Genomic DNA, 27,946 nt, shown 5'->3' on the forward strand with positions numbered 1-27,946 from the left:
AATGTATTGATTTACATCATCAGACTGAGAACTCTTTGATTTTTTTTTAAATAATTTTTATTAGGTATTTTCCTCATTTACATTTCCAATGCTATCCCAAAAGTCCCCCATACCCTCCCCCTCGACTCCCCTACCCACCCACTCCCACTCTTTAGCCCTGGCGTTCCCCTGTACTGGGGCATATAAAGTTTGCAAGTCCAATGGGCCTCTTTTTCCAGTGATGGCCGACTAGGTCATCTTTTGATACATATGCAGCTAGAGTCAAGAGCTCCGGGGTTCTGGTTAGTTCATAATGTTGTTCCACCTATAGGGTTGCAGATCCCTTTAGCTCCTTGGGTACTTTCTCTAGCTCCTCCATTGAGGGCCCTGTGATCCATCCAATAGCTGACTGTGAGCATCCACTTCTGTGTTTGCTAGGCCCTGGCATAGTCTCGCAAGAGACAGCTATATCTGGGTCCTTTCAGCAAAATCTTGCTAGTGTATGCAATGGTGTGAGCGTTTGGAAGCTGATTATGGGATGGATCCCCAGATATGGCAGTCTCTAGATGGTCCATCCTTTCATCACAGCTCCAAACTTTGTCTCTGTAACTCCTTCCATGGGTGTTTTGTTCCCAATTCTAAGAAGGGGCAGAGTGTCCACACTTTGGTCTTCGTTTTTCTTGAGTTTCATGCATTTAGCAAATTGTATCTTATATCTTGGGTATCCTAAGTTTCTGGACTAATATCCACTTATCAGTGAGTACATATTGTGTGAGTTCCTTTGTGAATATGTTACCTCACTCAGGATGATGCCCTCCAGGTCCATCCATTTGCCTAGGAATTTCATAAATTCATTCTTTTTAATAGCTGAGTAGTACTCCATTGTGTAAATGTACCACATTTTCTGTATCCATTCCTCTGTTGACGGGCATCTGGGTTCTTTCCAGCTTCTGGCTATTATAAATAAGGCTGCTATGAACATAGTGGAGCATGTGTCCTTCTTACCGGTTGGAACATCTTCTGGATATATGCCCAGGAGAGGTATTGCAGGATCCTCTGGTAGTACTATGTCCAATTTTCTGAGGAACCGCCAGTCACTCTTTGATTTTTCTTAAGGATTCATTTTACTAATTTTATTATTTGTGTGTATGAGGGATAGTGATAGAGAGCAGAAGAGAGCACCCAATCTCCTAGACCTGGAGTTACAAGTGGCTATAACCTGCTGGAAACCAAAAGTTCTTGATTCTCTTCAGAACACAAGCATTCTAACTATGGAGCTCTTTCCAGGCACTCAATTGTACTTAAAGCTACAAACTTTCTTCTTATGATTGCCTTCATTTTAAGTTTTTGTATTTTGTGTTTTCATTTGCATTTAATTCTTGTAATTTTTTAATCTCTTCTTGATTTCTTCAATGACTCATTCATCATTTAACAAGGTGTAATTTAATTCCCATGAGTCTGTATATTTCTATAGTTTCTCTTGCTATTTATTTCTAGCTTTATTAAACTGTAGTCTGATAAAATACTAGACATTATTCCAATTCTTCTGTGTTTGTTGAGATTTGATTTGTGTCCTAATTTGTGATAAATTCTAGAGAAAGTTTAAAAGGTTTCTGAGAAAAATATGTATTCTTAGTGTTTGGATAGACTCATTTGTAGATACCTATAAGGTCCATTTGATCTGTGATGCCATTTAATTCCAATGTTTTTTTTTTTTGTTTGTGCTTGTTAGAAGCATTCTGGTTGATCTAATGGTGACAGGGGGTATTAAACCACGATTAGTACATATTAATTAATTTGTGTCTTGATATCTAGTAGAACATGTCTTTTTGAAGGTGGATGAGCCTATGCTCAGTGTGTGACGTTTAGAATTATATACTCTTGGAGACTGTTCCACTGAACAGTATGAAGTGACCCTCTTTATTTGTGCTGATGAAATGTGGATTAGATTCAATTCTTTGAGATATTAGGGTAGCACTGTCTGTGTGCTTTTTGGCCCCATCTCCTTGGAAGACATGGGTTGTGTCTTCTTTTTTTTTTCATATTTTCACCCAAAGTGATTCCTTTTGATGGAGAGAAGTGTATATCTAAGAGACAGAAAAAAGTATCCTTCTTTCTAATCCAACTTTCTAGTTCATGCCCTTCGATAAGTGAATTGCAGTCATCAATATTCAGAGTTTCAGCCAGGCAGTGGTGGTACATACCTTTAATCCCAGCAGTTGGGAGGCAGAGACAGGTAGATTTCTGAGTTCGAGGCCAGCCTGGTCTACAGAGTGAGTTCCAGGACATCCAGAGCTAGACAGAGAAACCCTGTCTTGGAAAACCAAAAAGAAAAAAGAAAAAAATATTCAGAGCTTCTTCAGAATGGTATTTATTCTTGTCATTTTGTTGGGGTTTTTTGTTTGTTTGTTTTTATTATTTGATTTTGTTAATCCTTTTTGCTTAACAAATGTGTTAGCATTGTTTATTTTCCCCCAGTAGCCTATTGGTTGCATTTATTTTTATCCAATATATTTGGATTAGCTCCAATATGGTCTGTAAGGGCTGCCTTGGTGATTATAAACTCCTTTAGCCTGCTCTTACCGTGGAAAGTTTTTCTTTCTCCTTCAGTCATGGCAAATCAGTGTGTTGGCCATATTAAGCTGGGTTGGCAGTTAACCATCTTTCAGATTTTGAAGTCTTTCCAAACTCTTCTTGGTTCTAAGGTTTTGAATGGAAAGTAAGAAGTGATTCTTATGCCTGCGTTTATATGTCCCTTGGACCTTCTCTCTTGTAGCTTTCAGCAGACATTTTTGTTCTATATAGTCAATGCTTTAGCCGTGATATAATGTAGCGTCTGCTTCCTTTTCTGAACACATTTGCTTTTCTGTGATCCTTAATACTTGGATGTGGTTCTCTTTACCTAGATTTTGAACTTATTTTCTATGATTTAATTAAAAATATTTTATTACCTTTGGTATGAAAGTCTTCTTCTATATGCCCACAATTCATCAACTTTACTTTTGATGATGTCCCTAGGGTTCTTTAATGTTCCATCCATACATTTTTTTTAAATTTATCACTGATCTTGACTGAATGAGCCAGTTCTTTTACTTTGACTTTAAGTCCTGTAATTATATCTGTCATACAACCCTACCGATAAAGCTTTCTGCCATCTTTTTACCTGCCCTACTGTGTTTTCTCTCCATTTCCATCATAACTTCAGTTTTCAGCTTGATTTTTATTTCTTTTTTATACAATTTTATCTCCATAGCTTCAATTGACTTTCTAATTTCATCAGCTGTTTGTATTCTCTTAGACTATAGTTGTAGTCCCTTTGAGTTATTTGAACATATTTCAAATTATTCTGTTTCATTTAATCCTGAATTAAGAATTTCATCTAAGTCTTTTCATCAGGGACTATTATTGAGAGACTGATCATTTCTGGAGGATATATGGTGTCCTGATTTTTCAGGTTACTTGTGTTTCTCTGCCATCTGGGATTAGTTAAAGTAAAGTATTGCTTTGGATTTTTTTCTCTCCACTTCAGGTTGCCTCTCTTACTCCTGATGAGATATTTGCAGTGTTCAGGAGAGATTGTGTTACAGTACACTAGTCCTAATGTCTTTATCTCTTAGATTGGTATCCAGGTGCAAGACTATATTCCTAGTCCATTCTATAGGCTGAGTTTGGTTTTGAACTTTTTCATTATAAGACAACCATTGTTTGGTTAAATATTTCATTCATGTTTGTGTGTATGTATCTGTGCTCATGGCATGTGTTTGGGGTACCCTCAGATGCTAGAAAAGAGTCCCTGTTCTTCTGAAAATGGAGTTACACATGGTTACAAAGCCAGCTAAAGTGAGTGTTAACTGAACTCAGGTCCTTTGTGAAAAACAGCAAGTGTCCTCAATCACTGAGGTCTCTCTAACAACAGAAATTTTCTTTCTTTCTTTCTTTCTTTCTTTCTTTCTTTCTTTCTTTCTTTCTTTCTTTCTTTTTCTGTTCCTTTACCCCTTAAAATTCTTTTCATCTTTCTCTTCTCACTTCCACTCGATAACAATCTTCTTCATTTTTCTTCTTTTCTATCATATAATCTTGCTTCTCTATTTCTCATTCCCTGCATCCTTTCTTTATCCCATTCAATGAATCCCCCTCTTTACCCCCAGGTAATTTTTAGCTTCCTAGTATATTCTTTAGTAGTTTTTTCATTTAATTTTAAGAGTATATATAAACTCCGTCTTGAATGTTGATGTTTTATTACAACAGACTTTCTATTATTAATATTACTATGGACTGAACCTCCATAATTAGACTGCTCAACAATCTTCACTAACACTACACCTGATAGAGGACTAATATCCAAAATATATAAAGAACTCTAGAAATTAAGCTCCAAAAACCAAATAACCCAATTAAAAAGTGGGGCACATAACTATCCTCAACAGAGTAAACTCAAATGGCTGAGAAACTCTTAAAGAAATGTTCGATCTTGGCTCCAGGACTCCGCCGAACTTAGGAACTTAGCCTGCACGGGTGAGAGTGTGCACCACAGAGGCAGACAACTTCTGGGACAGGCGGGAGCCACAGAGCCGCTGAGGCAGCACCCTTTTGGGGCCACAGACATCCAGCACCCTCCCAGCTGGAGGACAGTGGTCAGCCCTGCACTTGAGCCCTCTGCCTCAGGGGCAGGGAGCGCCATCTTGGTTCCGGGGCTCCGCCGAACTTAGGAACTTAGTCTGCACAGGTGAGAGTGTGCACCACAGAAGCTGACAGCATCTGTGACCTGCCAAAGCAACACAGCATCTGGGAATGGTCCTGTTTTGGGCCTTCTTCTTCGGCCAGGAGGAGGTCCAAACACCAGATATCTGTGCACCTTCCCTGTAAGAGGAGAGCCTGCCAGCAGAGAGTGCTCTAACCACTGAAACTCAGAGAAGAGAGCCTGTCTCCCAGGTCTGCTGATAGACAGTAATCAGAATCAACAGAAGAACAATCTCTAAAAAGAGACAACTTATAACAACTAACTCCAGAGATTACCAGATGGCGAAAGGTAAACGTAAGAATCTTCCTAACAGAAACCAAGACCACTCACCATCATCAGAACCCAGCACTCCCACTTCGCCCAGTCCAGGACATCCCAACACACCCGAAAACCTAGACCTGGATTTAAAAGCATATCTCATGATGATGGTAGAGGACATCAAGAAGGACTTTAATAACTCACTTAAAGAAATACAGGAGAACACTGCTAAAAAAGTAGAAGACATTAAAGAGGAAGCACAAAAATACCTTCAAGAATTGCAGGAAAACATAACCAAACAGGTAGAAGACATTAAAGAGGAAACACAAAAATCCCTTATAGAACTGCAGGAAAACAGAACCAAACAGGTGATGGAATTGAATAAAACCATCCAAGACCTAAAAAGGTAAGTAGACACAATAAAGAAAACCCAAAGTGAGGCAACACTGGAGATAGAAACCCTAGGAAAGAAATCTGGAACCATAGATATGAGCATCAGCAACAGAATACAAGAGATGGAAGAGAGAATATCAGGTGCAGAAGATTCCATAGAGAACATCGGCACAACAATCAAAGAAAATGGAAAATGCAAAAAGATCCTAACTCAAAACATCCAGGAAATCCAGGACACAATGAGAAGACCAAACCTGCGGATAATAGGAGTGGATGAGAATGAAGATTTCAACTCAAAGGACCAGCAAACATCTTCAACAAAATTATAGAAGAAAACTTCCCAAATCTAAAGAAAGAGATGCCCATGAACATACAAGAAGCCTACAGAACTCCAAATAGACTGGACCAGAAAAGAAATACCGCCCGACACATAATAATCAGAACAACAAATGCACTAAGTAAAGATAGAATACTAAAAGCAGTAAGAGAAAAAGGCCAAGTAACATATAAAGGCAAGCCTATCAGAATTACACCAGATTTTTCACCAGAGACTATGAAAGCCAGAAGAGCCTGGACAGATGTTCTACAGACACTAAAAGAACACAAATTCCAGCCCAGGCTACTATACCCAGCCAAACTCTCAATTACCATAGATGGAGAAACCAAAGTATTCCATGACAAAACCAAATTCACACATTATCTCTCCACGAATCCAGCCCTTCAAAGGATAATAACAGAAAAAAACCAATACAAGGACTGGAATCACGACCTAGAAAAAACAAGAAGGTAATCCCTCAACAAACCTAAAAGAAGACAGCCACAAGAACAGAATGCCAACTTTAACAACAAAAATAACAGGAAGCAACAATTACTTTTCCTTAATATCTCTTAATATCAATGGACTCAACTCCCCGATAAAAAGACATAGACTAACAAACTGGCTACACAAACAAGACCCAACATTTTGCTGCTTACAGGAAACTCATCTCAGAGAAAAAGACAGACACTATCTCAGAATGAAAGGCTGGAAAACAATTTTCCAAGCAAATGGTATGAAGAAACAAGCTGGAGTAGCCATTCTAATATCTGATAAGATTGACTTCCAACCCAAAGTCATCAAAAAAGACAGGGAGGGGCACTTCATACTCATCAAAGGTAAAATCCTCCAAGAGGAACTATCAATTCTGAATATCTATGCTGCAAATACAAAGGCAGCCACATTCATTAAAGAAACTTTAGTAAAGCTCAAAGCACACATTGCACCTCACACAATAATAGTGGGAGACTTCAACACACCACTTTCACCAATGGACAGATCATAGAAACAGAAACTAAACAGGGACACAGTGAAACTAACAGAAGTTATGAATCAAATGGATCTGGCAGATATCTACAGAACATTCTATCCTAAAACAAAAGGATATACCTTCTTCTCAGCACCTCATGGTACCTTCTAAAAATTGACCACATGATTGGTCACAAAACAGGCCTCAACAGATATAAAAATATTGAAATTGTCCCATGCATCCTATCAGATCACCATGGACTAAGGCTGATCTTCAATAACAAAATAAATAATAGAAAGCCAACATTCACATGGAAACTGAACAACACTCTTCTCAATGATACCTTGGTCAAGGAAGGAATAAAGAAAGAAATCAAGGACTTTTTAGAGTTCAATGAAAATGAAGCCACAACATACCCAAACTTATAGGACGCAATGAAAGCATTTCTAAGAGGAAAACTCATAGCGCTGAGTGCCTCCAAAAAGAAACTAGAGAGCACACATTAGCAGCTTGACAACACACCTAAAAGCACTAGAACAAAAGGAAGCAAATTCACCGAAGAGTAGACAGCAGGAAATAATCAAACTCAGGGGCGAAATAAACCAAGTGGAAACAAGAAGAACTATTCAAAGAATCATCCAATCAAGGAGCTGGTTCTTTGAGAAAATCAACAAGATAGAAAACCCTTAGCCAGACTCACTAGAGGGCACAGGGAAAGCATACTAATTAACAAAATCAGAAATGAAAAAGGAGATATAACAACAGATCCTGAGGACATCCAAAACACCATCAGATCCTTCTACAAAAGGCTATACTCAACAAAACTGGAGAACCTGGATGAAATGGAGAAATTTCTGGACAGATACCAGGTACCAAAGTTGAATCAAGATCAGGTTAATGATCTAAACAGCCCTATATCCCCCAAAGAAATAGAAGCAGTCATTAATAGTTTCCCAACCAAAAAAAGCCCAGGACCAGATGGGTTTAGTGCAGAGTTCTATCAGACCTTCAAAGAAGATCTAATCCCAGTTCTTCACAAACTATTCCACAAAATAGAAACAGAAGGTACTCTACCCAACTCATTCTATGAAGCCACAATTACTCTGATACCTAAACCACAAAAAGACCCAACAAAGATAGAAAACTTCAGACCAATATCCCTTATGAATATTGATGCAAAAATCCTCAATAAAGTTCTTGCTAACCGAATCCAAGAACACATCAAAACAATCATCCATCCTGACCAAGTAGGTTTCATCCCAGGGATGCAGGGATGGTTCAATATACGGAAATCCATCAACGTAATCCAGTATATAAACAAACTCAAAGACAAAAACCACATGGTCATCTCGTTAGATGCGGAAAAGCATTTGACAAGATCCAACACCCTTTCATGATAAAAGTCTTGGAAAGATCAGGAATTCAAGGCCCATACCTAAACATGATAAAAGCAATCTACAGCAAACCAGTAGCCAGCATCAAAGTAAATGGTGAGAAGCTTGAAGCAATCCCTCTAAAATCAGGGACTAGACAAGGCTGCCCACTTTCTCCATACCTATTCAACATTGTACTTGAAGTCCTAGCCAGAGCAATTCAACAACAAAAGGAGATCAAGGGGATACAAATTGGAAAAGATGAAGTCAAAATATCACTTTTTGCAGATGATATGATAGTATATATAAGTGACCCTAAAAATTCTACCAGAGAACTCCTAAGCCTGATAAACAGCTTCGGTGAACTAGCTGGATATAAAATTAACTCAAACAAATCAATGGCCTTTCTCTACACAAAGAATAAACACGCTGAGAAAGAAATTAGGGAATCAACACCCTTCTCAATAGTCACAAATAATATAAAATATCTTGGCGTGACTCTAACTAAGGAAGTGAAAGATCGGTATAATAAAAACTTCAAGTCTCTGAAGAAAGAAATTCTAGAAGATCTCAGAAGATGGAAAGATCTCCCATGCTCATGGATTGGCAGGATCAACATTGTAAAAATGGCTATCTTGCCAAAAGCAATCTACAGATTCAATGCAATCCCCATCAAAATCCCAACTCAATTCTTCAACGAATTAGAAAGTGCAATCTGCAAATTCATCTGGAATAACAAAAAACCTAGGATAGCAAAAACTCTTCTCAAGGATAAAAGAACCTCTGGTGGAATCACCATGCCGGACCTAAAGCTTTACTACAGAGCAATTGTGATAAAAACTGCATGGTACTGGTATAGTGACAGACAAGTAGACCAATGGAATAGAATTGAAGACCCAGAAATGAACCCACACACCTATGGTCACTTGATCTTCGACAAGGGAACTAAAACCATCCAGTGGAAGAAAGACAGCATTTTCAACAAATGGTGTTGGCACAACTGGTTGTTATCATGTAGAAGAATGGGAATCGATCCATTCCTATTCCTTGTACTAAGGTCAAGTCTAAGTGGATCAAGGAACTTCACATAGAACCAGAGACACTGAAACTTATAGAGGATAAAGTGGGGAAAAGCCTTGAAGATATGGGCACAGGGGAAAAATTCTTGAATAGAACAGTAATGGCTTGTGCTGTAAGATCGAGAATTGACAAGTGGGACCTCATGAAACTGCAAAGCTTCTACAAGGCAAAAGACACCATCAATAAGACAAAAAAACCACCAACAGAGTGGGAAAGGATCTTTACCTATCCTACATCAGATAAGGGACTAATATCCAATATATATAAAGAACTCAAGAAGGTGGACTCCAGAAAATCAAATAACCCCATTAAAAAATGGGGCTCAGAACCGAACAAAGAATTCTCACCTGAGGAATACCGAATGGCAGAGAAGCACCTGAAAAAATGTTCAACATCCTTAATCATCAGGGAAATGCAAATCAAAACAACCCTGAGATTCCACCTCACACCAGTCAGAATGGCTAAGATCAAAAATTCAGGTGACAGCAGATGCTGGCGATGATGTGGAGAAAGAGGAACACTCCTCCATTGTTGGTGGGATTGCAAGCTTGTACAACCTCTCTGGAAATCAGTCTGGCGGTTCCTCAGAAAATTGGACATAGTACTACCGGAGGATCCCACAATATCTCTCCTGGACATATATTCAGAAGATGTCCCAACCGGTAAGAAGGACACATGCTCCACTATGTTCATAGCAGCCTTATTTATAATAGCCAGAAGCTGGAAAGAACCCAGATGTCCCTCAACAGAGGAATGGATACAGAAAATGTGGTACATTTACACAATGGAGTACTACTCAGCTATTAAAAAGAATGAATTTATGAAATTCCTAGCCAAATGGATGGACCTGGAGGGCATCATCTTGAGTGAGGTAACACAATCACAAAGGAACTCACACAATATGTATTCACTGATAAGTGGATATTAGCCCAAAACTTAGGATACCCAAGATATAAGATACAATTTGCTAAACGCATGAAACTCAAGAAGAATGAAGACCAAAGTGTGGACACTATGCCCCTTCTTATAATTGGGAACAAAACACCCATGGAAGGAGTTACAGAGACAAAGTTTGGAGCTGTGATGAAAGGATGGACCATCTAGAGACTGCCATATCCAGGGATCCATCCCATAATCAGCTTCCAAACGCTGACACCATTGCATACACAAGCAAGATTTTGCTGAAAGGACCCTGATATAGCTGTCTCTTGTGAGACAATGCCGGGGCCTAGCAAACACAGGAGTGGATGCTCACAGTCAGCTATTGGATGTATCACAGGGCTCCCAATGGAGAAGCTAGAGAAAGTACCCAAGGAGCTAAAGGGATCTGCAACCCTATAGTTGGAACAACATGATGAACTAACCAGTACCCCGGAGGTCTTGTCTCTAGCTGCATATGTATCAAAAGATGGCCTAGTCGGCCATCACTGGAAAGAGAGGCCCATTGGACTTGCAAACTTTATATGCCCCAATACAGGGGAATGCCAGGGCCAAAAGAATGGGAATGGGTGGGTAGGGAAGTGGGGGGGGGGTATGGGGGACTTTTGGGATAGCATTGGAAATGTAACTGAGGAAAATATGTAATAAAAAATATTAAAAATTAAAAAAAACAATAACAACAACAGTAATAATAATTATAATAGAATAAATAAATAAATAAGAAATGTTCAACATCCCTAGACATCAGAGAAATGCAAATCAAAATGACCCTGAGATTCCACCTTATACCATACTGAGAATGGCTAAGATCAAAAACTCAAGTAATAGCACATGCTGGAAGGGATGTACAGAATGGGGAACACTCCTCCATTGCTGATGGGAGTGCAAACTTTAATAACCACAATTGAAATCAATCTGGCAGTTTTTCTCGGAAAATTGAAAATAGTTTTACCTGAAGAACTATCTATACCTCTCTGGGGCATATACCCAAAAGATGTCCCATCATACTCCAAGCACACATGCTCCACTATGTTCATAGCAACCTTATTCATAATAGCCAGAAACTAGAAATAACCTAGATGTCCCTCAACCAAAGAATGGATACAGAAAATGTGGTTCATTAACACAATGCAATACTATACAGCTATTAAAAACAAAGACATTATGAATTTTGCAGACAAATTGGGTGGAACTAAAAAATATCATCCTGAGGGAGGTTACCCAAACCCAAAAGAACAAGCATGGTATGTACTCACTAATCAGTGGATATTAGCCATAAAGTGCAGATTGCCCATTATACATCTCACAGACCCAAAGAAGTTAAACAAGAAGAAAGGCCCAAGAAAAGATGATTGAATCACACTTACACAAGGAAACAAAATATTCACAGGACAAAGAGCTCCAGGGAAGGAACTGTGGGAAGAAGGGAAAGGGAGGGCAATGGGGAAGTAGGATCCAGTCCAGGGAGAGAAAGGAGAGAGGCCCAGTGGACCAGGAGAATGAATGAAAATCTGCAGCTGCATGGAATGGGAGGGATCTCTAGAAAGTCCCAGAGACCTGGGATAGGGTAGGCTCCCAGGAGTCAATATGGGGGACCTTGGCCAAGATGCCTAACAGTAGGGACGTGGAACCTAAAGAGGCATCCTCCTGTAGCCAGGTAGTACCCTCAGTGGAAGAATAGAAATGTTCAACCCAAAATTTGTCATATCTAAAAGAAATGCAGGGATGGAGTATAGATCAAAGGAAAGGCCAACCAATAACCTGCCAAACTTGAAACCCATCCCATGTGCAAGCAACAATCCCTGACATTATTAATGGGACACTGTGTTATGCTTATTGACAGGAGTCCAGCTTAACTGTCCTCTGTGAGGCTCTATCCAGCAGCAGACTGAAACAGAAGCAGGTACCCACAGCCAAATGTTAGACGGAGGTCAATGACGCTTATGAAGAAGTTGGGAGAAGAACTGAAGGCCCAGAAGTAGATGGGAACCCCACAGGAAGACCAACAGAGTTAATAAATCTGGACTCATGGGAGTTTAGAGTCTGAGCCACCAACCAAAGAACATACACAGTCTAGAACGAGGCCACATGGCACATGTGTAGCTTACAGGAAGCTCAATCTTCATGCCTGAACTGTCTGGCCTCAGTGGGAGAGGATGTGCCTAATCTGACAGAGACTTGATGTGCCAGGGAGGGAGAATACCCAGGAGGCCACCCCCTTCTCAGAGGATAAAGGGGAAGGTAGGAAAGAGAAACTCCATGAAGGACAGGGAGGGATTTGAGATGTAAACAAATGAATTAATTAAGTTTTTAAAATAGCATTCTCAATAAAGCCAGAAGAGCTATCTAAATCAGCATATGTGCAAAACACAATACAGAAACATGAAACATATAAGGCACACTCTTCCAAGATATTGTTATTCCTCAAGTACTAACTCCAAAGATCTGGAATAAATTGCCATGGGAAGAAATCAAAAATCTTCTGGTAAAAATTATCTATGACTTAAAAGAGGATAAAATAGCAGATAAATTTAATTTGGGACTCAAAAAAAAGAGTCAGAAAAATGCAAGAAACACTAGCAAAATAGATGATGGAATCATTAATATAAACAAAAAGGTGGGCAAAATGGAAGAAAAATTCAGCAAAGAAATTGTGATTTTGAATCACGCAGGACCTGAGACTGCTTTGGTTGGGGAGGCAGAAATCCGGCCTGAGTAGGGCCACAAGCCTCTTCCGGTCAGAAAAGCACCGGAGTAGCTAGGGCTCAGGGTCGGCTGACACTCGCCAGCTACCCACAACACCCGCCACAGGATCTTAAGACTTCTGGTGAGTGGAACACAGCTTCTGCTCCAATCCAATTGCGCGCGGGACCTGAGACTGCATTAGTTAGGGAAGCAGAAAACCGGCCTGAGTAGGGCCACAGGCCTCTTCCGGCCGGACCAGCACCAGGGTAGCTAGAGCGCAGGGTCGGCTGACACCCGCCAGCTACCCACGATCCCCACCACAGGATTTTGAGACTGCTGGTGAGTGGAACACAGCTTCTGCTCCAATCTTTAAACAGTGACAACGACAACAACTAACCCCAGAGATTACCAGATGGCGAAAGGTAAACTTAATAATCTTACTAACAGAAACCAAGACAACTCACCATCATCAGAACCCAGCACTCCCACTTCGCCCAGTCCAGGGCACCCCAACACACTGGAAAACCTAGACAGGGATCTAAAAGCATATCTCATGATGATGGTAGAGGACTTCCAGAAGGACTTTAATAACACACTTAAAGAAATACAAAGGAACACTGGTAAACAGGTAGAAGACAGTAAAGAGGAAGCACAAAAATCCCTTAAAGAATTGCAGGAGAACACTGCTAAAGAGTTACAAATCCTTAAAGAAAAACAGGATAACATAATCAAACAGGTAGAAGTCCTTAATGAAAAACAGGAAAACACATCCAAACAGATGATGGAAATGAACAAAACCATACTAGACCTAAAAAGGGAAGTAGACACAATAAAGAAAACCCAAAATGAGGCAACACTGGAGATAGAAACCCTAGGAAAGAAATCTGGAACCATAGATACGAGCATCAGCAACAGAATACAAGAGATGGAAGAGAGAATCTCAGGTGCAGAAGATTCCATAGAGAACATCGGCACAACAATCAAGGAAAATGTAAAATGCAAAAAGATCCTAACTCAAAACATCCAAGAAATACAGGACACAATGAGAAGACCAAACCTACGGATAATAGGAGTGGATGAGAATGAAGATTTTCAACTCAAAGGACCAGCAAACATCTTCAACAAAATTATAGAAGAAAACTTCCCAAATCTAAAGAAAGAGATGCCCATGAACATACAAGAAGCCTACAGAACTCCAAATAGACTGGACCAGAAAAGAAATACCGCCCGACACATAATAATCAGAACAACAAATGCACTAAGTAAAGATAGAATACTAAAAGCAGTAAGAGAAAAAGGCCAAGTAACATATAAAGGCAAGCCTATCAGAATTACACCAGATTTTTCACCAGAGACTATGAAAGCCAGAAGATCCTGGACGGATGTTATACAGACACTAAAAGAACACAAATTCCAGCCCAGGCTACTATACCCAGCCAAACTCTCAATTAACATAGATGGAGAAACCAAAGTATTCCATGACAAAACCAAATTCACACATTATCTCTCCACGAATCCAGCCCTTCAAAGGATAATAACAGAAAAAAACCAATACAAGGACAGGAACCACAACCTAGAAACAACAAGAAGGTAATCCCTCAACAAACCTAAAAGAAGACAGCCACAAGAACAGAATGCCAACTTTAACAACAAAAATAACAGGAAACAACAATTACTTTTCCTTAATATCTCTTAATATCAATGGACTCAACTCCCCGATAAAAAGACATAGACTAAGAAACTGGCTACACAAACAAGACCCAACATTTTGCTGCTTACAGGAAACTCATCTCAGAGAAAAAGATAGACACTACCTCAGAATGAAAGGCTGGAAAACAATTTTCCAAGCAAATGGTATGAAGAAACAAGCTGGAGTAGCCATTCTAATATCTGATAAGATTGACTTCCAACCCAAAGTCATTAAAAAAGACAGGGAGGGGCACTTCATACTCATCAAAGGTAAAATCCTCCAAGAGGAACTATCAATCCTGAATATCTATGTTGCAAATACAAAGACAGCCACATTCATTAAAGAAACTTTAGTAAAGCTCAAAGCACACATTGCACCTCACACAATAATAGTGGGAGACTTCAACACACCACTTTCACCAATGGACAGATCATGGAAACAGAAACTAAACAGGGACACAGAGAAACTAACAGAAATTATGAATCAAATGGATCTGGCAGATATCTACAGAACATTCTATCCTAAAACAAAAGGATATACCTTCTTTTCAGCACCTCATGGTACCTTCTCCAAAATTGACCACATAATTGGTCACAAAACAGGCCTCAACAGATACAAAAATATTGAAATTGTCCCATGCATCCTATCAGATCACCATGGACTAAGGCTGATCTTCAATAACAAAATAAATAATAGAAAGCCAACCTTCACGTGGAAACTGAACAACACTCTTCTCAATGATACCTTGGTCAAGGAAGGAATAAAGAAAGAAATTAAGGACTTTTTAGAGTTCAATGAAAATGAAGCCACAACATACCCAAACTTATGGGACGCAATGAAAGCATTTCCAAGAGGAAAACTCATAGCTCTTAGTGCCTCCAAAAGGAAACTAGAGAGAGCACACATTAGCAGCTTGACAACATACCTAAAAGCACTAGAACAAATGGAAGCAAATTCACCCAAGAGGAGTACACGGCAGGAAATAATCAAACTCAGGGGCGAAATCAACCAAGTGGAAACAAGAAGAACTATTCAAAGAATCAACCAATCAAGGAGCTGGTTTTTTGAGAACATCAACAAGATAGATAAACCCTTAGCCAGACTCACTAGAGGGCACATGGAAAGCATCCTAATTAACAAAATCAGAAATGAAAAAGGAGACATAACAACAGATCCTGAAGACATCCAAAACACCATCAGATCCTTCTACAAAAGGCTATACTCAACAAAACTGGAGAACCTGGATGAAATGGAGAAGTTCCTAGACAGATACCAGGTACCAAAGTTGAATCAAGATCAGGTTAATGATCTAAACAGCCCTATATCCCCCAAAGAAATAGAAGCAGTCATTAATAGTCTCCCAACTAAAAAAAGCCCAGGACCAGATGGGTTTAGTGCAGAGTTCTATCAGACCTTCAAAGAAGATCTAATCCCAGTTCTTCACAAACTATTCCACAAAATAGAAACAGAAAGTACTCTACCCAACTCAGTCTATGAAGCCACAATTACTCTGATACGTAAACCGCAAAAAGACCCAACAAAGATAGAAAACTTCAGACCAATATCCCTTATGAATATTGATGCAAAAATCCTCAATAAAGTTCTTGCTAACCGAATCCAAGAACACATCAAAACAATCATCCATCCTGACCAAGTAGGTTTCATCCCAGGGATGCAGGGATGGTTCAATATACGGAAATCCATCAAAGTAATCCAGTATATAAACAAACTCAAAGACAAAAACCACATGGTCATCTCGTTAGATGCGGAAAAGCATTTGACAAGATCCAACACCCTTTCATGATAAAAGTCTTGGAAAGATCAGGAATTCAAGGCCCATACCTAAACATGATAAAAGCAATCTACAGCAAACCAGTAGCCAGCATCAAAGTAAATGGTGAGAAGCTTGAAGCAATCCCTCTAAAATCAGGGACTAGACAAGGCTGTCCACTTTCTCCATACCTATTCAACATTGTACTTGAAGTCCTAGCCAGAGCAATTCGACAACAAAAGGAGATCAAAGGGATACAAATTGGAAAAGATGAAGTCAAAATATCACTTTTTGCAGATGATATGATAGTATATATAAGTGACCCTAAAAATTCCACCAGAGAACTCCTAAGCCTGATAAACAGCTTCGGTGAACTAGCTGGATATAAAATTAACTCAAACAAATCAATGGCCTTTCTCTACACAAAGAATAAACAGGCTGAGAAAGAAATTAGGGAAACAACACCCTTCTCAATAGTCACAAATAATATAAAATATCTTGGCGTGACTCTAACTAAGGAAGTGAAAGATCTGTATAATAAAAACTTCAAGTCTCGGAAGAAAGAAATTATAGAAGATCTCAGAAGATGGAAAGATCTCCCATGCTCATGGATTGGCAGGATCAACATTGTAAAAAAGGCTATCTTGCCAAAAGCAATCTACAGATTCAATGCAATCCCCATCAAAATTCCAAATCAATTCTTCAACGAATTAGAAAGTACAATCTGCAAATTCATCTGGAATAACAAAAAACCTAGGATAGCAAAAACTCTTCTCAAGGATAAAAGAACCTCTGATGGAATCACCATGCCGGACCTAAAGCTTTACTACAGAGCAATTGTGATAAAAACTGCATGGCACTGGTATAGTGACAGACAAATAGACCAATGGAATAGAATTGAAGACCCAGAAATGAACCCACACACCTATGGTCACTTGATCTTCGACAAGGGAGCTAAAAACGTCCAGTGGAAGAAAGACAGCATTTTCAACATATGGTGCTGGCACAACTGGTTGTTAACATGTAGAAGAATGCGAATCGATCCATTCCTATCTCCTTGTACTAAGGTCAAGTCTAAGTGGATCAAGGAACTTCAAATAAAACCAGAGACACTGAAACTTATAGAGGAGAAAGTGGGGAAAAGCCTTGAAGATATGGGCACAGGGGAAAAATTCTTGAATAGAACAGTAATGGCTTGTGCTGTAAGATCGAGAATTGACAAGTGGGACCTCATGAAACTGCAAAGCTTCTGCAAGGCAAAAGTCACCATCAATAAGACAAAAAGGCCACCAACAGATTGGGAAAGGATCTTCACCTATCCTAAATCAGATAAGGGACTAATATCCAATATATGTAAAGAACTCAAGAAGATGGACTCCAGAAAGTCAAATAACCCCATTAAAAAATGGGGCTCAGAACTGAACAAAGAATTCTCACCTGAGGAATACCGAATGGCAGAGAAGCACCTGAAAAAATGTTCAACATCCTTAATCATCAGGGAAATGCAAATCAAAACAACCCTGAGATTCCACCTCACACCAGTCAGAATGGCTAAGATCAAAAATTCAGGTGACAGCAGATGTTGGCGATGATGTGGAGAAAGAGGAACACTCCTCCATTGTTGGTGGGATTGCAAGCTTGTACAACCACTCTGGAAATCAGTCTGGCGGTTCCTCAGAAAATTGGACATAGTACTACCGGAGGATCCAGCAATACCTCTCCTGGGCATATATCCAGAAGATGTCCCAACCGGTAAAAAGGACACATGCTCCACTATGTTCATAGCAGCCCTATTTATAATAGCCAGAAGCTGGAAAGAACCCAGATGTCCCTCAACAGAGGAATGGATACAGAAATTATGGTATATTTACACAATGGAGTACTACTCAGCTATTAAAAAGAATGAATTTATGAAATTCCTAGCCAAATGGATGGACCTGGAGGGCATCATCTTGAGTGAAGTAACACAATCACAAAGGAACTCACACAATATGTATTCACTGATAAGTGGATATTAGCCCAAAACTTAGGATACCCAAGATATAAGATACAATTTGCTAAACGCATGAAACTCAAGAAGAATGAAGACCAAAGTGTGGACACTGTGCCCCTTCTTAGAATTGGGAACAAAACACCCAGGGAAGGAGTTACAGAGACAAAGTTCGTAGCTGTGATGAAAGGATGGACCATTTAGAGACTCCCGTATCCAGGGATCCATCCCATAATCAGCTTCTAAACGCTGACACCATTGCATACACTAGCAAGATTTTGCTGAAAGGACCCAAATATAGCTGTCTCTTGTGAGACGATGCCGGGGCCTAGCAAACACAGGAGTGGATGTTCACAGTCAGCTATTGGATGTATCACAGGGCTCCCAATGGAGAAGCTAGAGAAAGTACCCAAGGAGCTAAAGGGATCTGCAACCCTATTGTTGGACCAACATGATGTACTAACCAGAACCCTGGAGCTCTTGTCTCTAGCTGCATATGTATCGAAAGATGGCCTAGTCGGCCATCACTGGAAAGAGAGGCCCATTGGACTTGCAAACTTTATATGCCCCAATATAGGGGAATGCCAGGGCCAAAAGAATGGGAATGGGTGGGTAGGGAAGTGGGGGGCACTATGGGGGACTTTTGGGATAGCATTGGAAATGTAATTGAGGAAAATATGTAATAAAAATATTAAAAATTTTAAAAAAAGAAATTGTGATTTTAAAAATAAAATAAAATAAAAACTTAAACACTAGAGGTAAAAATTCCAATGAACGGATACAGAAGATGTAAATTATGATCAATAAACTTGACCAAGCAGAAGAAATATTAGATGAAGGACTAGGGAACAAGGCCAATGACATAGTACATTCAAACATTAAAAGGAAAACAGAAGAAAACCCCAACACCACAAAGTCCAATAAATCCTGTGTATCATAGAGACAACACAAAATAAAAATCTAAGGAATTCAAGAAGTTAAGATTTGACTAAAAGCATAGAGCATCTATATCCAATAAGTTACATCAGAAATTTTCCTAAAGCTAAAGATATAGACAACCAAAAAACATCAGGCATTTAAAAATAGAATATGAAATAGACATGACCAAAAAAGAACCCTTCCATGACATTACACTTTAAAGCCTTGTAAATGTATAAGGAACAGTTATAGAATGGCTCAGTGAGTAAAGCACTGGCCATACAAGCATGATGATCTGAGTTCATATCCCCAGAGTCCACATAAAAGCCAGACACAGTAGTATAAGCATCCATAATCCCAGGATGTCCTAGGAGACTGGGAACAAGAGACAGGAGAATTGCTAGCTTGCCTGGTATACACAGCAGTAGACAAGAGAGACCTCATCTCAAGGTAGAAAGTAAGAGCCAACTCCAACACCAGGTTGTCTTTTCACCTCTACATGTCTTCTATTGCACATGTATCTCACACACACACACACACACACACACACAAACAAACAAAGAGAGAGAGACAGAGAGAGAGAGAGAGAGCTATTAAAAAGGTTTTATGAAAAAAAAGTTTTATGCATGGTACCTTTTAAAAAGTAACATGTGTTAACTTGAGATGAAAACTTAGGCATTAAAATATATATCTTATTATATTGCTACAATCTGCTAAAAATACTTTTAATTGGGACATGACTACATAGTTGAGTTTTCTTTTATTTTTAAGCTTGTCTATAAAACTGGTAACTAATTCAAGTAATTCTCTACTTTAAAAATCAGCTAAAGTCATAAGGTTATACTCCAAAGGAAAGGAAAATATAATTTTTGCTCTTTTAGTAAAATGTCTAAATATCCCAGCCTACAAAACAAAACAAAACAAACAAACAAACAAACAAACAAAAAAGTGCTCGCTTCAGCAGCCCATATACTAAAATTGGAACAATACCGAGAAGCTTAGCATGGCCCCTGTGCAAGGATGACACGCAAGTTTGTGCAGCTTTCCATATTCTTATGTAAATGAATAAAATGATTAATTAAAAAACAGAGACCTATATTGGTTCTTTCCTTCAATTATATAAAATAACTTAAAAAATAGTATTGATAGTATTTCAAATTTTGTCCTCTTTATCATTATTTAACTTTAGAAATTTTCAATCTGCCAGTTAAGACCGTTAGCAAAAAGTAGGTAAGAAAGTTATACCCAGCAACAAGGAGAGTGAGAATGCTAAGGTACCAGGGGAATACTGGGTAATTTTAAAAGAGAACAGGAAAATTTGTTATGCTTATCACGTCCCTAAAACAGGAATGAGAATCCTAGAGTTGATCGGGCTCTACTGTCTTCTGAGGTGGATCTGGCATCTCCTGGTTCAGAAGAGTATATGCAAGACAAAGGAGACTTATGGCTGACCACTTGGGCTCAATTGTATATAAAATTAACAGAAATTAAGTCATCATCAAAAATACATGTGAGGAGAGATTATTACTAATCTAAAAGCTTACATAGAATTCCTTCTCTGTATCATTTATGCCATCCAGATACTATTTTGCAAAATGTTCTATGCTCAAACCTCTCTCCTTACCAGGTAACCCAGAAGTGATGCAACCAAGAAAATAAAGTTATGACCTGTGCTCAGAAGATAGATGGGGCGGGGAGGTAAGTGAGAAAATGGCAGGTTGGTTATGTGGAGAGTATGAGGGATAGCCATCAGAAGGACCAACACCAGCAGAAAGAATGAAACGGGTAAGCCACATACCTGTACAAGGCTAACATGTCAGAGCAGGGTGGTGTCTAAGGCCTTCTGCTACGTGCAGCCTTGGCAGGGCCCAAGGAGTCCAACTACATTAAAGTAGCAGAAGTTGAACAAATCAATCAACTGTTCAGAAAACTTTTTTTCTTGTTTTCTTTGCATTGCTCTCATATTTGCAACAAATACCATTAATTTCTTTACTTAGACTCAGTTCTCTATATGCTAAATTAAACATTTAAAATACTAAAACTTATTTCTTTTTTCTCCATTGCACTATTCCTACTTGTGTGAAAGTAGTATTTAATTTTCTTCCAAATTCCTTAAATATTATGGTGATAATTACTTAAATAGTACAATTATCATTCTTGGTTTCTCTTTATTCACAAATGCTCACTTATTATTAGTAGTATAATTTATTAACTGAATTGCACTTGGAATCACAACAGATGTTATACAACTTAGAACATACAGCCAGTGTTCACCAAATGCCAGGAAAAAAAAAGGAAGAAAAGTCAAGGGCTTATTTAACCATTAACTAGGATTGGAGAGGAGCTGGAATAGAAACAGATGTGTAAGAAAGTTCTCAAAATAACCTTGGCTGAACTAAGACTGTGGCAATGAAAGCAGGAGAGAAGAAGGACGGACACAATAACCCAGAGGTTCATCTACAAAGAATAGGGTCTCAGGGGAGAGGTGCCGGAAACCTGCTGTGTTGGGTTTGCTGGCTCCTAGGTCACTGTTGAGAAGCTGCGCAGGTGTGAGAAGTTATTTGGGAAGGAATATAATTGTGTCAGTCTTGATTGCAATAGCTCCAAGTTTCCTTATAGAATGTTCATAAATATGAATTGTTTGCTCAAAAGACAGAAGTTCAGGCGAGATAGTTGGGTTTAGGAAGTAGCAAAGGGTAGTGGTCCTGAGTGAGACCATTATGGGTAGAACTGAAATGAAAATGGACCAAAGCCAGAACACTGAACAACACCGACTTGTACACATAAGACAAATGGAAAGTACATGAAGGAAACATAATGACTCAGAGAAGGAAATGTGACTTGGAAAAAAGAAAAGATAATCAACAGCCTCATATGTTACAATCAAGAAACCAGAAGGCAGAAAATGTCCTTCTGGATAGAACCATCATGTCAACACCAAGGGTCTCAATAAAACCAAAATATAGACATGTTTCCAGCTAAGCCATAAGTCATACCATGACAGTATGACACAGAAATGGGTGTAAAGAATCTGTAAGGTACTACACGAAGTGAAATTTCCAGTTGCTTGTCCTCAACTCCTCTCTTGTGAAATAAACAATAAAGTGCACTTTTGCTGAAAACATGGGATCACCCTTTATTCCAACAGTATGGAATCTCCCTAACTTTCCTGTCCAGCAAATAGATGTCCTAATTTGTCAAATAAATTCCTGTCTTGAGAGGCATTCAATCCTTTCCTATTTTTATTGTAAAATACTATATAAATGCTTTCACACATAAAACCTCTAATGCATCACTGATCGTTTCTTTAGTTTCAACTAATGTAGAATTTTTTAGTCACACGCTGCCTATACACATTAGAAGTAATGCAGACTACAAAACCATACTGCTTTATTTAAATAGGAGTAAAAGGGGGAAATATAGAAACTTGGCTTAAAACAGCAAGCAGTGAGGAGGTGATCATTAACTGAGAAGACTATAGAAAGGATAAGGCCTGAAGACACCTTCAGATTAGAAGGGCCTTGCTTATCTGAGTATGACTGAAGTCACAGCTTATTAGATTCTGTATCTTCCTCAATTCTTCCAAGTAGTCATCCCCGGATTCCTATAATTTTGAACAATTTAAATTCTACTAACTAATATCTGGCTAAGTATCCAAATCCTACTAATTCTACTTTTTTTTAATTAAATATTTTCTTCATTTACATTTCAAATGCTATCCCAAAGTCCCCCATACCCTCTCCCACTCCCCTACACACCCACTGCTACTTCTTGGCCCTGGCGTTCCCCTGTACTGAGGCATATAAAATTTGCAAGACCAAGGGGCCTCTCTTCCCAATGATGGCCGACTAGGCCATCTTCTGATACATATGCAGCTAGAGACACGAGCTCGGGGGTTACTGGTTAGTTCATATTGTTGTTCCACCTATAGGGTTGCAGATCCCTTTAGCTCCTTGGGTACTTTCTCTAGCTCCTCCATTGGGGGGGCCCTGTGTTCCATCCAATAGCTGACTGTGAGCATCCACTTCTGTGTTTGCCAGGCACTGGCATAGCCCAACAAGAGACAGCTATATCAGGGTCCTTTCAGCAAAATCTTGCTGGCATATGCAATGGTGTCAGCGTTTGGAGGCTGATTATGGGATGGATCCCCAGATATGGCAGTCTCTAGATGGTCCATCCTTTTGTCTCAGCTCCAAACTTTGTCTCTGTAACTCCTTCCATGGGTGTTTTGTTCCCAATTCTAAGAAGGGGCAAAGTGTCCATACTTTGGTCTTCGTTCTTCTTGAGTTTCATGTGTTTTGCAAATTGTATCTTGTATCTTGGATATTCTAAGTTTCTGGGCTAATATCCACTTATCAGTGAATACATATCATGTGAGTTCTTTTGTGATTGGGTTACCTCACTCAGGATGATACCCTCCAGGTCCATTCATTTGCCTAGGAATTTCATAAATTCAATCTTTTTAATAGCTGAGTAGTACTCCATTGTGTAAATGTACCACATTTTCTGTATCCATTCCTCTGTTGAGGGGCATCTGGGTTCTTTCCAGCTTCTGGCTATTATAAATAAGGCTGCTATGAACATAGTGGAGCATGTGTCCTTCTTACCGGTTGGAACATCTTCTGGATATATGCCCAGGAGAGGTATTGCGGGATCCTCTGGTAGTACTATGTCCAATTTTATGAGGAACCGCCAGACTGATTTCCGGAGTGGTTGTATAAGCTTGCAATCCCACCAACAGTGATGGAGTGTTCCTCTTTCTCCACATCCTCGCCAGCATCTGCTGTCGCCTGAATTTTTGATCTTAGCCATTCTGACTGGTGTGAGGTCAAATCTAAGTGGATCAAGGAACTCCACATAAAACCAGAGACACTGAAACTTATAGAGGAGAAAGTAGGGGAAAGCCTCGAAAATATGGGCACAGGGGGAAAATTCCTGAATAGAACTGCAATGGCTTGTGCTGTAAGATCGAGAATCGACAAATGGGACCTCATGAAACTACAAAGCTTCTGTAAGGCAAAAGACACTGTCAATAAGACAAAAAGGCCACCAACAGATTGGGAAAGGATCTTTACCAATCCTAAATCAGATAAGGGACTAATCTCCAATATATATAAAGAACTCAAGAAGGTGGACTCCAGAAAATCAAATAACCCCATTAAAAAATGGGGCTCAGAGCTAAACAAAGAATTCTCACCTAAGGAATACCAAATGGCTGAGAAGCACCTGAAAAAATGTTCAGTATCCTTAATCATCAGGGAAATGCAAATCAAATTCTACTTTAAACTATCTCAAATTCATCCTCTCTTCTTGAATTATCACATAGAAACCAATGAAATCAAAACATACCATCCCCAGGCCCTCGCCTGTCTTATTGATCTATTTTTTTAATTTGCTCATCATCCTGCCCTCCAATATCAGTCTCCTAAATTTTCCACATCTTTGTAAATGTTTTCATCCTATTACAACTTCCTGTGTCCTTTAGGAACCAGTATCAATATGGAGCATTTATGAATTCTCCACATCATGTGCTATACAGACTATCCTTGTTTTAGAAATGATTCTTAACTTATAGAGGAGAACTTCCAGACTAAATTCTCCATAACTCACTTCTTCCAGATCCATAGAACAATTACTGGCACATGGTAGATATTCATTTACTGAAAGAAGCCAGGAAAATTGGAAGAAGCATGGGGGAGGATAACAAAATAAACAGATTAATATAAAAGAAATGTTAAAGTTAATCATTTAAAACATTTTAGTGAATAGTAGAGTGGTATAGCAAATTAATGCAAGTTCCTATCTAGAAATAGTATATATATATATATATATATATATATATATATATATATATATATATATGCGGTGTTTTAATTTCCTGCTTCACATATCACTGAACTTAAAGCTTCTATCTATTGTTCTGTAATATTTAAGAAAGTTTTGCCGACTATAGTCCAGAGAACCAGACAAAAAGCCCTTCTAGGAGGGCTCAAGGCATTAATATACTAAAAAGGACCACTCTTCTACATTACTGGCCTACATTTCAAGTCACTGACATAATTTTAACTGTTTCTAGAATTCCAATGGTAGAACATGTTCATTCATAAAGCATAAAAGTTGCTGTAGTTGGTAGTGCCTGTCCGTAATCTCACAACTCAGCAGGGTGGCTACAAGCTCACTGCCAGCAGGCTCCACATAGGGAGAGCCAGGCAAGCCAAGCCAGGGTTGCATAATAAGACCTCATCTCAAACAAAAAGGCCCATACAAAGTTAAAACTATTAACTTACTGACTCAAAGATATCTCCTTGAACCTCTCTACAAACAAGGAAGGAATAGCTGGGCTCAAGATGCTGGTGATGCTGGACTGCACAACCATACTTAGGTATCAGTGCTATTGGAGAAATCAGATTAGAGGTAATAAGTATATCTTGAACCACTAAGGAATATTATAAGATCCAAACTTTAGGATATTTCGGAGATATAAAGTTTCATAGGGTATCTGGACATTTATCTTCCAAGATCTCTAGGCCAATGTGCTCCCTGCCTTTTCCTTCAATGATTTGTGTGTGAGCAACATCAGACTTTCAGAAACTATACACAAAATCATAAGCATCTCTAAATCACCACCAAGTACTGAAAAAATTAACAATGTACTTTTTAGGTATTTCATTTTGTTTTATAAACCTGTATAGTTGTTTTGAAACCATTGCTTATATTTATATACAATTTTTAAAACAAACTTTAAACAAATCCATACAAGTCAAATATGTAGCAATAAATAAGAATTGTTAAGACTCGCCAGGCGGTAGTGTCTCACACCTTTAATCCCAGCACTTGGGAGGCAGAGACAGACGGATTTCTGAGTTCGAGGCCAGCCTGGTCTACAAAGTAAGTTCCAGAGACAGGCAGATTTCTGAGTTCGAGGCCAGCCTGGTCTACAAAGTGAGTTCCAGGACAGCCAGGGCTACACAGAGAAACCCTGTCTCGGAAAACCAAAAAAAGAAAGAAAGAAAGAAAGAAAGAATTGTAAGACTCTTTAGCAGTGGACTTTACTTCAGTGACATAACCAACAGTGTATCCACACAAAATACAATTCAAGGGAAACCCCATAATAGTTCTTTTGTACAAGAATGCACGTTCTTCTCTAATAAAATGAAATATAAAATGTGATAGCTTTACATTGACAGAAGCATGTGAAATACATGATTTGTCTGCTTTTTAGTCAGTGCATAAGATTACACCGGACAACGATTTCATGGTTATATACTTAGGTATCAGATATCTAAGCCAGGACATAAACAATGATTTTTTTAAATCTGTCAAAAATCTGAATATATGAATCAATGAAAAAGGTTATATCAAATTAACTGACCAAGACACACAAAGTTCAACAAATACATTACCTGTATACATATCTTAAAACATTCCTTTTTTTAAAGTAAACCCATAAACATATCGCAATAACATGTCATGGCATAAATGGATTGACAGTACACACTACTGGAAGTACCAAAAATACTGATTCTCCTTTTGTATAAGCTCAGCCTCTCCCGTCCTCCAACCTCTCTCAAATATTTGTTGTGCATGCTTCTGTGACTTCTGAGACCAGAAATCCCATTGTAGCTCCAGTGTATCCTTTCCATGATTCCTTAGCTTCTTGACTTCACTGGCACTCAGCTGTCTCTTAAAAAGATGGCCTTTTATTGAATCTTCAGCACTATGTTCATCAAAACTAAGAAAAAGGATTAATGGTCCTCATTTCCACACCAAAGACATCTGTCCCTCTCTGTTCTAATTCAAAGAAAATTGCTACCCATTTTCTCCTTTTTCTAAACTCAAAATCACGGTCAGGTAGACATTGCAGAATGGTGAACTATAGACACAGATAACAACATTGTATCAGGTAGATTAAAGACAAAGATAGAAGGAATCAGAATCTTTAAACAACATTGTAGAAAAGAGTCAGGTACCAACTTCCCTCTGAGCTGTTCATAACAAAGTAACTCCAATTCTGTTTGAGGTCCTGAACTAACTGAAATTTTTATTAAAGCAAATGTGTCTTATGCCATAAAACAGTTTTCCACTGATCTTGAGGAGGGGAAAAAAAGAAGTCTAAGCTTATTTTACCATATAAGACCTGACACAATCCTACCCCTTGGTTCCAACCCAAATGAAACCTGACCCTAGGTTCTCTTCAATTCCCATCAGTGTGTATTACCAAATTCCAAGTTGTTAAATGCCAGCACTTGAGAGGGCATTCTCTTACTTTCCTACCTACACTGTCATCTCCTCACTTTATTGAATTATCCGTTTTATTTTCTTCATAGCACTTAACATAGTCTGAAATACTTTGTCCTTCCGATTCCCTGTCCTAGGGAAAATGTAAAGACTATGAAAACAAAAACATTACCTCTATTGTTCATGACTATATTTCAAATATTTCACATATTGGCAATTTAGTTATTAAGCAGTCAAGCTAGTGATGCTGGTCTATGTAAATTCCAACAGTTATGGAGGTTACACAGGATAAAAATGAGTCAAAGGTCAGAAGAGTGAGATTGCCATCTCAGAATAAAAATCAAGTAAGAGTCTGGAAATACCTCAAGCCAGAGTACTTGCCTTGCATGTGTGACCCTTTATATTCAATCCCTAGCACAACAAAAGAAAAGAAAATTCAGTGAACATTAAATAAACATTTGTTTAATAGATGGAAGTTTTTGAAGCTGGGACGTCTCAGTGGTAAAGTACTTCAAGCATAAGAACCTGAGTTCGGATCCTCAGTGTCTATGTAGAAAGTTGAATATGGCAGGTAGTCCCTGAAAACATAACAGTGGGAGATGAAG

General features: G+C 38.8%; 1 protein-coding gene and 1 non-coding gene across 10 annotated transcripts in view; one reads left to right on the plus strand and one right to left on the minus strand.

Moving 5' to 3' along the window:
- Macrod2 (mono-ADP ribosylhydrolase 2) overlaps positions 1-27,946 on the minus strand; it is a 2,026,591-nt gene that overhangs the window by 1,959,928 nt on the left and 38,717 nt on the right. The window lies entirely within an intron of this gene.
- Positions 20,052-20,158, plus strand: LOC115030414 (U6 spliceosomal RNA). The gene has a single exon (XR_003836020.1). It is a non-coding gene; the product is annotated as a U6 spliceosomal RNA (small nuclear RNA).

Source organism: Mus caroli, unplaced genomic scaffold (genome assembly GCF_978045245.1).
Source record: "Mus caroli unplaced genomic scaffold, Mus_caroli_1 scaffold_2, whole genome shotgun sequence".
NCBI classification, from domain to species: Eukaryota; Metazoa; Chordata; class Mammalia; order Rodentia; family Muridae; genus Mus; species Mus caroli.